Source organism: Sus scrofa, chromosome 17, assembly GCF_000003025.6.
Source record: "Sus scrofa isolate TJ Tabasco breed Duroc chromosome 17, Sscrofa11.1, whole genome shotgun sequence".
Taxonomy (NCBI): domain Eukaryota; kingdom Metazoa; phylum Chordata; class Mammalia; order Artiodactyla; family Suidae; genus Sus; species Sus scrofa.
In genome coordinates this window covers 19127067-19143395 of record NC_010459.5, presented here as the reverse complement: position 1 = coordinate 19143395, position 16329 = coordinate 19127067, and the positions used below count along the sequence as shown (strand labels likewise).

Sequence of the window (16329 nt, the reverse complement as noted above, 5' to 3'; positions counted from 1 at the left end):
TTTAGGGGATCATGACAGTGTTTCTTTCATGTGCTGTACACAGATATTCTTACAGAGGATGCTGTTACTCTTATTTAATAACTACTTGGATAGTAAAATTCTGGTAATTTTATGTTGATTTCATCTATATCAAACAGCTGGAAATATCCCTATGATAATTTTTTGTTCATTCACAGGCTCCAAACCTCAGATTAGAAAATGGTTAAAATACTTATCACTGCCTCAGAAAAATCCCGCAGTGCTGTAATGGAAATTGCAGTAGATCTTCAGAGTCCAGTTTCATTTTAACACCATGGTCCTTTTTTCTGCATCACTCTGAAGGACAGAGTTGGATTCTCCTGAGGAAAGTCAGTCTTAATGTTGCCAAAATTAGATAACCAGCATAGGAAATACTCCTCTCACTCTGAAACCGTGGCCAAAGAGGTTACATCTATACCCTATAAGACCTGTAATATTTCTCAGAGATGTATTTTTGTGGGTGTGTGCTTATGTTCATGCCTAATTACAAGGGTGGGGGAGAGGAAGAGGGATTCATTATTAAAGTTGATCCTGCTGAGTTCAACTAACCCCATATTTTTATCGATAAACGCAAGTAGAAACATATATCACTCCTATGTGTTAGCATCTTCATGTACACCTCACTCATGACCACTCAGCCTCTGTAGACATATTTATTCTGTGTTAAAAAGAGAAATAAACAAAACCCTGACTTGTGACTGGAGGATAAGTTCAGATTTTTAAAAAATGTGTTTATGTCCTACTTTAAAAAGGGAGGGAAGAGTGCAACAGAAAAAATCTCCACAAGATATATTTTTTTAAGAAGCTCTGGAAGAGCAAATGATGGGAGAAGTAATCTCCTGAAAAGGAGTCTTGTAGGCAGGATTTATTTCTTCTTTCTTCTTGTCCACGTACTATGCCTGCTCTATTAGGGGTCTCCATGAGACCGGAGTCTCAGAGAAGCAATTTGGCTTCCAGCCCAGGAAAATTCAGCCCTGGCCAGGCATCTCTGCCGCAGGTAGATGCGGCTCTGCGGCCGGACTGCTATCCGTGGTGCTGAAAGGTCGCGGGCGCTAGCGCAGGCTCTTGGTGTTGCTGTCCAGGGTGCTGAGTGCGGGCCCCTGCAGTCCCGGAGGCGAGCCCCCGCCCCCTCCAGCCTTCCGCAGAGCCCTCCCACCCAGCACTACCCGCCCGCCTCCCGCCAGTCTGCAGTTGACGTGGAGCAGGCGGCATAAATCAAGTCCGTGGGGCATGGAGGCTGCTGTGGCGGCTGAAGCTCAGCTTACCCGGGGCAGGAGCTCCCCCCCTTCTTTAGCCTCCCCAGCGCCCACACCCTGCCTTCTTCCTAATTCTTCCCTAGATAATAGCGCCCTAACTACAACAGTCATAATAATAGGGTCAGAACAACAGGGTTGGTTTGTTTTGATCTACAGGAAAAGAAAAAAAATCCAACCAGCAGCCTAGACAGCTCTGAAAACTGCATTGCAAAATGGAAGAGAGGGTCCCACTACTGTTTCAAAAGAGTAAGTTATTATTCGGTACATATCCTGCGCTTCCTCCCTATCGCTCCATTAGCGCTGTCCCCATTCATCCCTTCCTCAAGTAACTCACCTCGAAAATACTTTATAAAGCCTCAAGCGGAGTCTAACCAGACGCGCACACACGGAATACCGCACCCTAGGTGCACAAATTCTTATATTTGCCCAAGCGCACTTGGTCTGCCCAGCTGTGGTCCTCTCTGAGTATGCGGTCATCCAAACCAGAACCACGACCCGGGGTGGGGGGCTCCTTACCTTGCCTTCTCCAGAGGGTGGTGTTCGCCCGGCCCCTGCAGGTTCCAAGTGTGGAGGAGCCGCGGAGCAGGGAGGGAAGGAAAGACAGCGCCTGACCTCCCCGAGGTTTCGTCTTCAATGCAACGTGAGCTCTGCCCTCATCAAAGATGGCCGTCCCTTTTGACGTCAGCAGCTTTTAATAGCCTTCTCCTGGAGGGGCGGGGAGGAAGTGTGCGGAGCAGAGGGAGGAGGGAGGGCGAGGGCGGGGGCGAGGGCGGGGGCGGGGGGTGGGAGGGGAGGAGCCGTGAGGTGATGAGCGCTTGACTCAGCTCCCAGCTCCCTTTACTGCAAAGCTTTGTATTTTAGTCTTTTATAAACACCCGAACGGGACAATGCTTATGACTCCATTTTAACACTCGGTCACAGGCAAACTCATTTATCTCGCTACTGGTCTTCTGATAATTTGTTTGCATGTGTGTGTGTGTGTATGTGTATATATATGTGTGTGTGTGTATACATGTATGTGATATATATATGCAATATATATGCAACTATGTATACAAAAATTTTCCCTTGCTGAGTTGAGTCTTTGAGTCATTGAAGGGGAGGAGAAGGCAGAGAAGTAGAAGGTAAAGGAGTGAGGGGAGATTTCAGCTGCAATTGTTCTTTTTTTCTAAAAATAAATAGGGCCCGAAGGGGCATCCCAGTCTACCTTCACCAGTTCCATATATGGCCAGGTTACGTGGGTTACTATTTTTGAGTGATTTCTTCATTTTATCAAAGTAGCATCTGAGGGCTTGGAGTTCGCATTAATGTGGTCATTTGGGGAGCGAGACTAGTACGTGTTATTTTAAACTACGTCAGAGCAATTATGGCTGAGAGATATCAGAGGAGTTGAGAGGAGGGGAGGGGGAAGGGTAGTTAACCCAACCAGCGTGGGTTTGCTGCAGTTCAAAGCTTGAGGTTGAGAGTTGTTTGCGGAGGGCAAAATATATGACGTTGTTTGGGGTTGCTTTTGCAATCAGAGCCTGGGGTTTTATGGTTTTTAAGGAATAGTCCACAGGGGCGTTTAAACGCCTTATAGAACTGACCAGACTTCCGGGGAGAATGTGGAGGGCTGCGGGTTTAAGGACTGCTGGAGCGTTACAAAATTCTGGTGGTTGATTCGGTGCGCAAACGCTGGGTACCAGTCGAGGTTGGCCTGGGGGCCCTGATGCTCAAAACAGGACGTGGGCCAAAGAAGCTACTAGGGTTGCTCATAGGAGAGATTCAAAATAATGATCATAAAGCAATAATCCTGTTCTCCTTTGTTGTGTGCATTAGGCGCCAAGGGGGGGGGTGGCGTATGCAAATGGTTCCGCGGTGGCAGCCTCTCAGATGATTCACAGGTGTTGGGGAGGCTGTCGCCGGGGCTCTCCGCGGGGAGGGCGAGCTGGAGAGCGCGTGGGAGGTGGGGACCTCGGCTGAGGAACTGTTTGTACTTTTCCGGGAAGGATGCGATTAGAAGTCGTGCCTCGCAGTGTTAAAACTTGATGGCCTCTTTGAAGTGATGGAAAATCCTTGTGTGGGGCTGGGAAAAACAATGCACAATTCCTCCCCCACCTCCAACACCACCTTCCCACCACCCCCTTCTCTGGCTTCAGAACAAGCTTAGGTTTTTAATTGCACGCTATGAGGGAGAGGGAGAGAGAGGGGGAGAAAATGAATCCTGGGAAAGAAAGGAGGAAAGCAGAGTTGTAAAGGGGGCAGTTATAGCGAGCAGAACTCTAAGAATTTAATAAACGATGCCTTTAATTAAATTAAGTAGAAGTCATTTTTTCTTAAAGACTTTCTGATCCAGTGGTATCTTGAAATATTAATGCTTTCAATAATAATAATTAACAAACAGAGTTTGGGTTTTTAGTGAAGCTGGGTTCTTAAAACAAGGCATGTTGCTGAATTTGTTTATTTCATTAAACATTTTCAGACCCTTATACAATAAAGAAAAAGAACATATGCCTGGTCCTCAGATACTTGACAATAAAACTAGTTACCGTTCTTATTTTCATTATAGAGCAAGCTGGAATGGGCTGGGAGAAGTGACGACAATGTGGTATCACTGCAAAATCCTTCATGGTCAGGATTTCTTTCCCTTCCAATGCATGCACAAGTTTTTTTGGGGGTGGGGGGAAGCCTGAAGTGGGGAGAAACAATATGTGTATGGTCCTCAATCTGTGAGTCATTCAGGCAGAGGTTTGTGAAGGAATGGAGGAGGTGGGGGATTTTCCAGATTAAAAAAATAATGAAACTAAAAAAGTAACTACGTCAGTGATGTAGGCTCATCCTGCAGGCAAAAGCTATGTGGCAGTCACAGGGGAGGACTGGCTTGGTGTTCTGAATTTTCAGCTGCTGATGCCCCATGTTGACATCTTTAAAAATTACATGGAAGAGGAGAGAGTCAGACTGATCCAAAGCATCGCAGAAGATACCACAGGCTCTGCAGGATTATCTTTTGGTGGCGGCAGCATTTTCCATTCTCCTGTGCTTATGTTAAAAATGATGCTGTTTGAGAGATTCTTCATCTTGCTCTGGGAAAGGTAGCAAAGTCTAATTTGGAAAACATAAATGTTGGATAAATTTGTCTACTTGGGATAACCGGGTATCCTTCAATATATTTTAATATGATAATGAGATTTTTCCCCTAGGGTTTTCTCATTGCTTGATTAAAAAAAAAAAAAAAAAGTCCATAATCATCCTTGCCAGTAGGGAACCAGCAGATTCACGTTCTTTGGGGTCTATAAAGGCCTAAGCCACACAGAGAAGGAAGGTGATCGAAAATTTGTTCTGAAATGATTCAGCTGCCTGTGAATTATTTCTACAAAGATCCAACATGTAGAGTAACTAATGCTTAAGAACTCATTTGATGTGTAATGAGAAAATTACCTGCTCTGCTGGATGGATATTTACACTATGCTAATTTAGTCTCTGAAAGCTTTTTCTGGTACACCGTGCCATGCCCCAAAGTATCCTGGATTAACAATAACTCCAGATCTAAGATACTTAGCTTGTATCTCCCAGGTAAGCTGCATGATGCATGGTTGACTCAATAATTACAACTTCATAAAGAATAATTATAAAAGTTTTATAAAATATTATAAGATCTTTTCGGAGTTCCCGTCGTGGCACAGTGGTTAACGAATCTGACTGTGAACCATGAGGTTGCAGATTCGATCCCTGGCCTTGCTCAGTGGGTTAAGGATCCGATGTTGCCGTGGCTCTGGTGTAGGCCAGCGGCTACAGCTCCGATTGGATGCCTAGCCTGGGAACCTCCATATGCCACGGTAGTGGCCCTAGAAAAGGCAGAAAGACAAAAAAAAAAAAAAAAAAAAAAAGATCTTTTCAAGGTCAGTTGGCAAGTAGTTTAGAACTAGCCCAGCTCAGAAACCCCTTCTCCAAGGTCCTCCTGTGGCACCCTGAGACAGCATTTTGGAATATTGTGAAGGCACAGGAATATACAGTTTGACAGATCAACTGTTTTAATTCCTTGGTGTCCTTTCCACCTAGCTTGCTGGCCACTTTCTCTTTATATGTTCTTCCAGCCCTTACCCCAGCCCCCACCCCTTTTATAATTAGGGACCTAATAGTACCTGGGGAAACATACATGTCTAGATCTAAACTTGTTCCCTGAAGCCTCTGAAGCCAGGACACCTCTTGTAAGAGGTAGAGGGAGAAATGAGGAATGTCAGTTTCTGTTTTTGGCTTGCGAGGTTGAGAAAAAATACAACTGCACATCCAGAATTTTAAATAGCACCTGGTTCTTTAGTAAGAACAGCATCATAGGATGGAGGAAGCATGTTCAGGAGCCAGGGTCTGGATGCTTCCAAGCTCCTGTTTCTTAATGCATCAGAATTATAGGCTCTTTTGTGCATGATGCATCCTAGGACCCTCTGCAATACCAAGACATGCAGGTGGTCAGGTAGGGAGGAAGACCCTTGAGACAATCAGGGACAGAGAGAAGGAGAAAACACTAAAAGTCTGTTTTAAAGGGATCGTAATATTCCTTCAGTAAATCTTCCAAGAATTTTTTTAGTTCTGTAACCTCTCTGTATGTCAGTCATCTCCTATATAAAATGTGGACAATAATTATAACCAACTCACAAGGAAATTCTGAAGTTATCAGTTAAATAAAATCAATTTCTCAATTTCATGAGAATTTTAAGTTTTTCCTCTAAGTAATGACATGTAACTCTGCAGTAATGTGAAGGGTTTATTTTTTTTTTTCATTAGCTACTAATGAGATATGTACAGTTTAATGGCTCTAGGCCTTGGTTTCTTCATCTGTAGTCTTTCATTCATTTACTCAACAGCTAATATTTGCCATATGCTTGGCACTGGGATATATTGGGATTTAAGTAAAACAGAGGAGGGGGGGATTGAGAGTTAGAGAGGTTAAATAACCTCAACAAGGGCACAGCTAATAAATGGTACAGCTGGAATTTGAAACCCAAAGTCCAAGCTCTTAATCACTGTGCCAAGACTATTGGAGTTACCCCATCTGTATTAGGGTTTCCCAGAGAAACAGAACCAATAGAATATAAATACACACTCTCTCTCTTTCTTTCTCTCTTCCCCCCATACCATCCCACTGTGTGTGTATGTGTGTGTGTATATATATATATATATATATATATATATGCAAAGAGATTTATTATAAGGAATTGGCCCACCTGATTGTGGAGGCTGACAAGTCTCCAGTTTTGCAGGGTAAGTAAGCTAGCTGGATTCAAGAGAGCCAGTGGTGGTGTAGCTCTAGACCAGCAGGCTCAAGACCCAAGGCTAGGGGTCCAGCTGGAGCTATAGCTACTGGCCTACATCACAGGTCACGGCAACGCTACATTCTTAGCCCACTGAGCGAGTCCAGGGATCGAACCTGCATCCTCATGGGTCCTAGTCGGGTTCGTAACCACTGAGCCACAAAGGGCACTCCCAATTGTTTCAATTTGAATCTGAAGGCAGGAAAAAGCCATTGTTCTAGTTTGAAGACCAGCAGGCAAGGGGGATTCTCTTTTGCTTGGGGGAGCATCAGCCTTTTTGTTCTACTCAGGCCTTTAGGTGACTGGATGAGGCCCACCACATTAGAGAGGGCCATCTGCTTCACCTAGTCTATTGATTCAATGTTAATATCACCTATAGGTTCTTACAGAAATACCCAGAATGTTTGACGAAATATCTGGGAGTCCTGTGGCCTGGTCAAGTTGACAGATAAAATGAACTATTACACTCTTCTCTTTATAGCTAACCTCTCTGCCTCAACATAGTATGGTCTGTGTGTAACTTTTCTCATGAGCAGCTTTAGATTCCTTTTGCTAATAGGATGAGTCTATGGATCACTGACGGAAGGTTTGGTGGTGAATTTCAAGAGAGGATTTAGGCGGGAAGGTGATTACTTGGAGTAAACAGAAGCAACATATTCCAAAGAAAAGAGCACCACATACAATCAAAGAGAGAATTCAGAGATCAATACCGAGTAAGGAGCATAAATAAAAATTGGATCAGAAGATGCACTGAAAATATACTTGAGAGAGTCAGCCAGAGGTCAGAACCAAGCATCGATGTTGCCCACTGGTTTTGAGGGGATGATATGAGGTCTTAAATAGGAATTCCTTCCTAGGGCTAGAAACTCTGGCAGTAAAAATCAAGTTGAGATGGCTTGATGTGAATAATTCAGAATATGGCTGGGGACGGAGCAAGCTACCAGGGACCATTTTATTACTGTTGGCCGTGAAGAGCAGTACAGTTCTGCCAGCTAACAGGCACCAGGCTAGGCAAGGCACATTCTAATATCTCAGCAGATAACATCAGTGATCCCTTGGACATATCCAGTGAACTTCCCAACTTTTTCGCCTCTAACTTCACCATTCATTCCATTTCTTAAAGTGCTCTGTCAGCTGCTCTCACCTGTTTCTCCCTTCTCTGTTGGCTCCTCAATTTCCATAGCAGATGGGGTGAAGCAGCAAAATTGCAGTGCCCAGCAGGTTAAGCTGGACCTTTCCCTGAGCCCTACACAAACCCTCTGGGAGCTCCATATGTCCATGGAATGCTTTCTCCACCATGAAAACTTTCATGCTCTAAGCCAAAGAGAAGAATATAGAACAGCTCATGTTTGTACAGATTGTTAAGCACTATCACACACATGATCTCTTTTGATCCTCACAATCCTCTGAGATATGTGAAAAGTAATTATTATTATTTTAATCCCAGTTAATACATGAGACTTCTCATTGATTTTCCAGACTCCTGAAAACAGGAAACATGGTCTATCAAGAGAACCCAATGTCCTACTCCTTCTTTCACATGTTGTCTTAAAAGAATCTGATTCATGTCCTGAGTTTAACCATTGTGTGTGTGTGTGTGTGTGTGTGTGTGTGTGTGTGTGTGTAAATGTTCAATTTATATTCCCAGCCTATCTTCTCTCATGAGTTTCAGCATCACATTCTGAGCTTCTAAGAGAATACTCTGATCTGAAGAATCAAAAGCATCTCAAACTCAGCATATTTACACATCAGTTGGTTTCTTCCACTCTCTTTTCTTTTTACATTCTTTTTTTTAAAGAAAAAAAATTTTAAAGGGGATCTGAAGAGGTATTTATTTGGTTCAGCCTTCCATCTGATGCACATTTCTATTAGTGGCTTACAATTATTAAGTACTTACAGGATATTATGCATTGTGATGAGTGTTTTCCATGTGTAAACTCATTAGATTCCGCATAGCAACCCCATGGGAATACAATTATTGGCCCATCTCAGATGTAAAAACTGAAGCCAAGTAAGTAACATGGCTAGAAATTGGCTGAGCTGAGATTCACCCTGAGCCCTGTCTGGCAGTACAGCCATGCTCCTCACCCCTGAACTGTGATTCTGGTAGGGAAAGATCCAGGGCTACAATTCTTTTTAAACTTTGCTAGTCAGTATTTGGAGGAGGAGCTTGAGATTCTGTTCCCAGGTGGTGTCACTGTTGCTGACCCATGGATAACACTTGGAATAGTAACACTCTGAGGAGTTGGGTCAAGTGCTTGTCCAACTGCAGGTGTGTGGGACTCATTGCCTCTGCAAGCCAAGCCTTTCACACACGGATTGCCCTCGTCACTATGAAGTTTCCCTTTTTGCATTATATTCCTCAGAGTGGCTAAATTCTGGCTCTGTTGAGGCAGCCCAGCACAGACTCTAGAACCAAACTGCCTGTGTCCATATCCGGGCTCTATGCTTAACTGCATGACTTTGGTTTTTCAGGTTTTTTTGTCTGTTTCTTTGCTTTTTAACTTTTACTGCCAAAGCTGTGGCATATGGAAGTTCCCAGGCTAGGGGATGAATTGGAGCTACAGCTGGGGTCTATGCCACAGCCACGGCAACACTGGATCCAAGCTGCATCTGCAACCTACACCTCGAGTTGTGGGAACGCTGGATCTGTAACCCGCTGAATGAAGCCAGAGACTGAACCCGCATCCTCGTGGACACTATGTTGTTAACTTGCTGAGCCACAGTGGGAGCTCCTTAACTGTGTGACTTTTGGATGAATGATTCAACTCTCTTTCCTCAATTTCCTCAAATTTTTTTTTTTTGGCTTTTTAGGGCCGCACCTGTGGCATATGGAAGGAAGTTCCCAGGCTAGGGGTGGAATAGGACCTGCAGCCACCAGCCTAAACCACAGCCAGAGCAATGCAAGATCTGAGCTGTGTCTGCGAACTACACCACAGTTCATGGCAATGATCCTTAACCCACTGCTCCTTAACCCACTGTGCAAGGCCAGGGATTGAACCGACATGCTCATGGTTGCTAGTCAGGTTTGTAACCTGCTGAGCCACATCAGGAACTCCAGTTTCCTCATTCTTTTTTTTTTTTTTTTTTTTTTTTTTTTTTTGTCTTTTTGCCATTTCTTGGGCCACTCCCGCGGCATATGGAGGTTCCCAGGCTAGGGGTTGAATCGGAGCTGTAGCCTCCGGCCTACGCCAGAGCCACAGCAACACGGGATCCAAGCCACATCTGCGACCTACACCACAGCTTACGGCAATGCCGGATGGCTAACCCACTGAGCAAGGGCAGGGACCAAACCCGCAACCTCATGGTTCCTAGTCGGATTTGTTAACCACTGCACCACGACGGGAACTTTCAGTTTCCTCATTCTTAAATTGAAGAATGATTGACCCACCACACTGTGTTCACTCCAGGTATACAGCATAGTGATTCGGTATTTCTGTACCTTACATAATGGTCGTCATGACAAGACCGGTTATCATCTGCAATCACATAAAGCTATTACATTATTACTGACTGTATTTCCCATGCTGTACATTTCATCCTCTGACTCATTTATTTTGTAATGAGAAGTTTATACCTCTTAATTTCCTTCACCTGTTTCACTCATCCCCTCCCTCCTTCCCTTCTGACAACCACCTGTTTGTCGTCTGTATCTATAGATCTGTTTATTTTGTTGTTTGTTCATTTGTTTTGTTTTTTAAATTTCACATATGAGTGAAATCATACAGTATTTGTCTTTCTCTGTCTGACTTATTTCACCTAGCATGATACTCTCTAGGTCCAGGCATGTTGGCACAAATGACAAGATTTTTTTTTTGTTTTTGTTTTTTTGCTTTTTAGGGCCACACTTGCAGCATATGGAGGTTCCCAGGCTGGCGGTCTAATTGGAGCTACAGCTGCTAGCCTACACCACAGTTATAGCAACTTGGGATCCGAGCCACATCTGCACCTACACCACAGCTCCCGGCAACACTGGATCCTTAACCCACTGAGCGAGGCCAGGGATCGAACCCACATCCTCACGGATGCTATTCAGGTTTGCTAACAGCTGAGCCACGACTGGAACTCCCCTTTCAATAGTTTTTCATTTTGTTGATAGTTTCCTTTGCTACAAAAACTTTTTGGTTGGATGTAGTGTCATTTTTTAATTTTTGCTCTTGTGGCCCTTGCATGAGGAGACATATTCAAAAAAATAATTTCTGAGATTGGTGTCAAAGAGCATACTTAATTAACAACACAACAAGATGTCCTGTTTACTAAATTAGCACTCAGAAGCACTTTGGCATTCTCCTTTTCTGGCTTTTCTTCATTTTCCAAACCCTATGAGCTTAGGTCATGAAACTTTTCTCCTCTTTCTAAACTCCTTTCTTGGTGGTTTTATCCAATTCTAGAACCTCAAGTAGCATTTATCTATTAATGCCCTCAGGCTTAACATATTTAGCCCCATTTATTTCCTGAACCCCAGACTGTATATTTAACTTCCTACTCAGTACCTACCCTTAAATATAAAGCAAGTACGGACATACAGCCTATCATGGATGAAGTAGAACGTGGGATTTTTAACTCCAAAATGGCTTCCCTCCCCATGTTCCCTGTATTAGTAAATGGCAACTATATTCACCTACCATCTCAGGTTGAAAACCTTGTGTTATTTCATGATCTCTTTCATATGCACATATAACCTATGAGCAAGTGTGATTTCACTTTCATTACATCTTCTAAATCCAACCACTTCCCAACCTTCCAAAGATCCTACCTTAGTTTAAGCCACCATCATCTCTCACTGGACTATGAACAGTAGCCTCCTGATTTGTCTCCTAGCCCCTCTGTCTCCATGTACCCACCCCAATGATACTTTTATAAAATCTTTCTCAAAAATATTTAATGGTTCCTATCACACTTAGAAGTTCTTCTCTTAACCCCTAAGATCAGGCCACCTCTACAAACTGCTTTCCCAATGTTCTCCCTCCATTTATCTTCATTACTGTCACATGGGCCCTCTTGTTGTTCACTGCACAGTCAAACTCACTCCCACACCTCAAGACCTTTGCATTTGCTGTTAATATTACCTGAAACACTTCCCAAATCTTCTTATGTTTCATTTCTTCAAATTCCACTTTTTCAAAGGAGGCTTCTCTGAAAATCCAAACTTCCTAAACATGGCTAACTTCCAATGAACTTCTTTTACTCTGAATTATTTATCTTTTTGTCTTTTTTAATTTCTTTTTAAGGCCACACCTGCAGCATATGGAGGTTCCCAGGCTAGGGGTTGAATCAGAGTTGTAGCCACTGGCCTACACCATAGCCACAGCAACGCCAGATCTGAGCCGTGTCTGAGACCCACACCACAGCTCATAGCAATGCCAGATCCTTAACCCACTGAGCAAGGCCAGGGATAGAAGAACCTGCATCCTCATGGACACTAGTCAGATTAATTTCTGCTGAGCCATGATGGGAACTCCCTGGATTATTTTTCTTTATAGCCCTTTTCTCTTTTTGACATTATTTGTTTACATATTTATCTCTATTCGATTTTGAAGAGGCAACAATTGTCAATGACATTAGCTTTCCTTTGGGTAAATTCTTTGTTTCTTTCTTAATAATATACAGACATTGATAATTCTTGATTTATGGAATAGACTATCATTTGACCTCTTGATATGGTCAATGATAATCAGTCTCTCTTACATCACCCCTTTGTCCTCTCCCTATGCTCTCCATAGCAGGAGTTTTCCTTACATGATCACACAGCCATTAATATGACTACGGAAGTGTTATTCACTGATAAGTTACCACCACTTAGTATGATTCTTGCAATGAATATGCTTCTCCTTTTCAATAATTTCTCACTTTCCTTGGGGAAGATTCTAAGAGCTTCTATAACAGAGAAAAAGATTATTGCTTACAAAGGAACATGAATCACAGCAACATCAGGCTTCTCATCAGCGAATCCAGATGGTAAGGTCCATGGAAGGAGTCTTCAAATGTTGGAAGAAAAATATATTTTATGTCTATATGTCTAAACCAAGCCAAAAGGTTAATAAAGAATAAAGGGCAAAATAAAGACATTTCCATACATACACAGAATCAGGAAATTTTCCTGTGCTTTGTCTGAAAACAAAAACAATGTCTGAGCATTGCACCCTAGCAAAGCAAAAATTCCCTAAGAAATCTACAAAATGCAGGAAGGGTAAGGGTTTAGTAAGTATTAGAACTAATGCAGCATTTCTTTTTTAGGAATAAAGCTAGGAAGCAAGTATAGATATAGGTTAGTGCAAATTAGATCACCTAACAAATTAGTGTAATTTATTTTATTTATTTATTTATTTATTTATTTATTTATTTATTTATTGTCTTTTTGCCTTTTCTAGGGATGCTCCCTTGGCATATGGAGGTTCCCAGGCTAGGGGTCTAATCAGAGCTGTAGCTGCCAGCCTACACCACAGCTCACAGCAACGCCGGATCCTTAACCCACTGAGCAAGACCAGGGATCAAACCCACAACCTCATGGTTCCTAGTCAGATTCATTAACCACTGAGCCACGATGGAAATTCCGCAAATTAGTGTAATTTAAAAGGTGGATGGTTCTAGTATTAATCTGACAATGGCATATATCTCTTCCAAAACAATAGAAATAAATGGTCACTATTTTAAAATGCTGAAGAAGTAAAACTATACCATATATTTTTGAGTCAAATATGACACAATTATGAGCAATTTTTGATGGAGTTTAAGGATAGATTTTCCATTTATTCTTTCTCTTTGTGCAAAGATTTAGTGCCATAGGAATATTTAAAAATATACTATTCTACCTGGTTCTACATTGAAGAGTGTTTATATAATCACAACGCTATAAATGCCATTTATTGATTTTCAAAGTTTATGATCAAGTTGTAGATCAAGCACAGAAGATTTAATTAAGTTTATCTAATAGAATCTAAACGTTATTTAAAATTTTGTAGTAGAACTTTCACAATGTGACAGTTAAAGGAGAGGCTTAGGAGGAGATGAGGAGATATGTATTATTTAATGTACAAGTTCTAATTTATCCATTTTCATATGGTAAAGACTAGGTATAAAGCTGATAAAGAAAAATAAAATTTAATCATATTGTATGATTACATATAAAATTATAAAATTAAGAAACAGAATACCAAAAATTGATAGAATTAACAAAGTTTAGGGAGTTCCCTTGTGGCTCAGCAGGTTAAGGATCTGGCATTGTCAGTGCAGCAGCTGGGTCACTACTGTAGCAATTTTGATCCCTGGTTTGGGAACATGCTGCAGGACTGGCCCCTCCCCAAAAAAAGAAAAAAATGCACAAGACTGTCAACAAAGTTTAGGTGTTGGAATAAGGGAGAAAAGATCAATTAGCTCATGTTCTAATCTTTAATAAGAGAGAGTAATAAGTATTACTTAAAGTTGGTTAATCAAGAAATAAATTATTTCATTTAAAATTAAGGTTATATTTTTCTGTTGTTGAGTTGTATGTATATTTTGGAGATTAGGCCCTTGTTGGTTGCATCATTAGCTAAGATTTTTCTCCTATTCTGTGGGTTGTCTTTTCATTTCTTTAATGGTTTCCTTTGCTGTGCAAAAGCTTTTGAGTTTAATTAGGTTCCATTTGTTTATTTTAGTCTTTATCGTCATTATTCTAGGAAATAGATCAAACAAGATGTTGCTGTGATTTATGTCAAAGAGAATTCTGCCTATATTTTCCTCTAAGAGTTTTATAGTATCTGGCCTTACTTTTAGGTCTTTAATCCTTTTTTTTTAGGGCTGTACCCACACCATATGGAAATTCCCAGGCTAGGGGTGAATCGGAGCTACAGCTGCTGGCCTATATCACCAGCCATAGCAACAGCAGGATCCAAGCCTCGTCTGCAACCTATACCACAGCTCACAGCAATGCTGGATTCCTGACCCACTGATGAGACCAGGAATCGAACCCACATCCTCATGGGTACTAGTCATGTTTGTTTCTGCTATGCCACAATGGGAACTCCTCTTTAATCCATTTTGAGTTTATTTTTGTGTATGGTATTAGAGAATGTTTTAATTTCATTCTTTTACACATAGCTGTTCAATTTTCCCAGCACCGCTTGTTGAAAAGACTATCTTTCCTCCACTGTATGTTCTTGCCTCCTTTGTCATAGAGTAGTTGACCACAGGTGCATGGGTTTATTTCTGGGCTTTCTATCCTGGTCCATTGATCCATATTTCTGTTTTTGTGTCAGTTCCATATGGTTTTGATGACTGTAGCTTTTTAGTATAGTCTGAAGCCATGGAGCCTGATTCCTCCAGTTCCATTTTCTTCTTTTCAATATTGCTTTGGCTATTCAGGGTCTTTTGTGTTTCCATACAAATTTTAAAATATTTTGTTCTAGTTATGTAAAGAATGTCCTTGGTAATTTGATAGGGATTGCATTGAATTTGTAGATTTCCTTGGTTAGTACAGCCATTTTGATAATATTGAATCTTCCAGTCCAAGAGCATGGTGTATCTTTCCATCTGTTTGTGTCAGTTTTTATTTCTTTCCATTCAGAGTGCAGAGTGCAGTATTCAGAGTGCAGGTTTATTGTCTATTTTGGTAGATTTATTCTTAGATATTTTATTCTTTTTGATGTGATGGTAAATGGGATGGTTTCCCTATTTTCTCTTTCTGATCTTTCATAGTTAATATGTAGAAATGCAGTTGACTTCTGTGTATTAATTTTATATCCTGCAACATTACCAAATTCATTGATGAGCTCTAACAGTTTTCTGGTAGTGCCTTTAAGATTTTATAGGTATAGTATCATGTCATCTATGAACAGTGATAGTTTTACTTCTTCTTTTCCAGTTTGGATTCCTAACAAACAACCCAATTGAAAAATGGGCAGAAGACCTAAACAGACCTTTCTCCAAAGGAAAATATGGATGGCCAGCAGGCACATGAAAAAATGCTCAACATCACTAATTATTAGAGAAATGCAAATCCAAACTACAGTGAGGTGCCATGTCATACCATTCAAAATGGCCATCATTAACAAGTTAACAAATAACAAATGCTGAAGAGGATATGGAGAAAAGGGAACACTCCTTCACTCTTGGTGGAACATAAATTGGTATAACCACTATGGAAAACAGTATGGAGGTTCCTCAGAAAACTAAATATAGAACTACCATATGATCCAGCAATCCCACTCATGGCACCTATCTGGACAAAACTTTCATTCAAAAAGATACATGCACCCCTATATTCATTGCAACACTATTCACAATAGTCAAGACATGGAAACAACCCAAATGTCCATCAACAGATAAAAGGATTAAGAAGATGTGGGACATATATACAATGGAATACTACTCAGCCATAAAAAGGACAAAATAAGTCAGAAAGAGAAGGACAAATACCATATGATATCACTTATATGTGGAATCTAAAATATCAGACAAGGAGTTCCTGCTGTGGCACAATGGGATCCTCAGCATCTTGGGAGCACTGGGATGCAGGTTCGATCCCCAGCCCAGCAAGTGGGTTAAGGATTCAGTGTTGCCGTAGCTGTGGCTTGGGTTGCAACTGCAGCTTGGATCTGATCCTGGCCTGGGAACTCCATATGCTGTGGAGTGGCCAAAAATGGAAAAAAATAAATAAATAAAATAAAATAAAACAAAATAAAATAGTAAAATATGGCACAAATGATCCTATCTGCAAAACAGAAACAGATCACAGACATGTAATGCAGACTTGTGTTTGCCAGAAGGGATGGGGGCGGGAGGGTGAG

General features: G+C 41.5%; 1 protein-coding gene across 3 annotated transcripts in view; it reads right to left on the bottom strand.

Moving 5' to 3' along the window:
• Positions 1-16329, bottom strand: part of SNAP25 (synaptosome associated protein 25) — a 131466-nt gene that overhangs the window by 84185 nt on the left and 30952 nt on the right. For 2 of the 3 annotated variants that reach the window (XM_021078361.1, XM_021078359.1), the window contains exon 2: positions 1791-1979. The gene's annotated coding sequence lies outside the window, so the exon portion shown is untranslated. Of the gene's footprint in view, positions 1-1608; positions 1740-1790; positions 1980-16329 lie in introns of those variants that run through there. The other variant, XM_021078360.1, reaches the window with a different exon arrangement.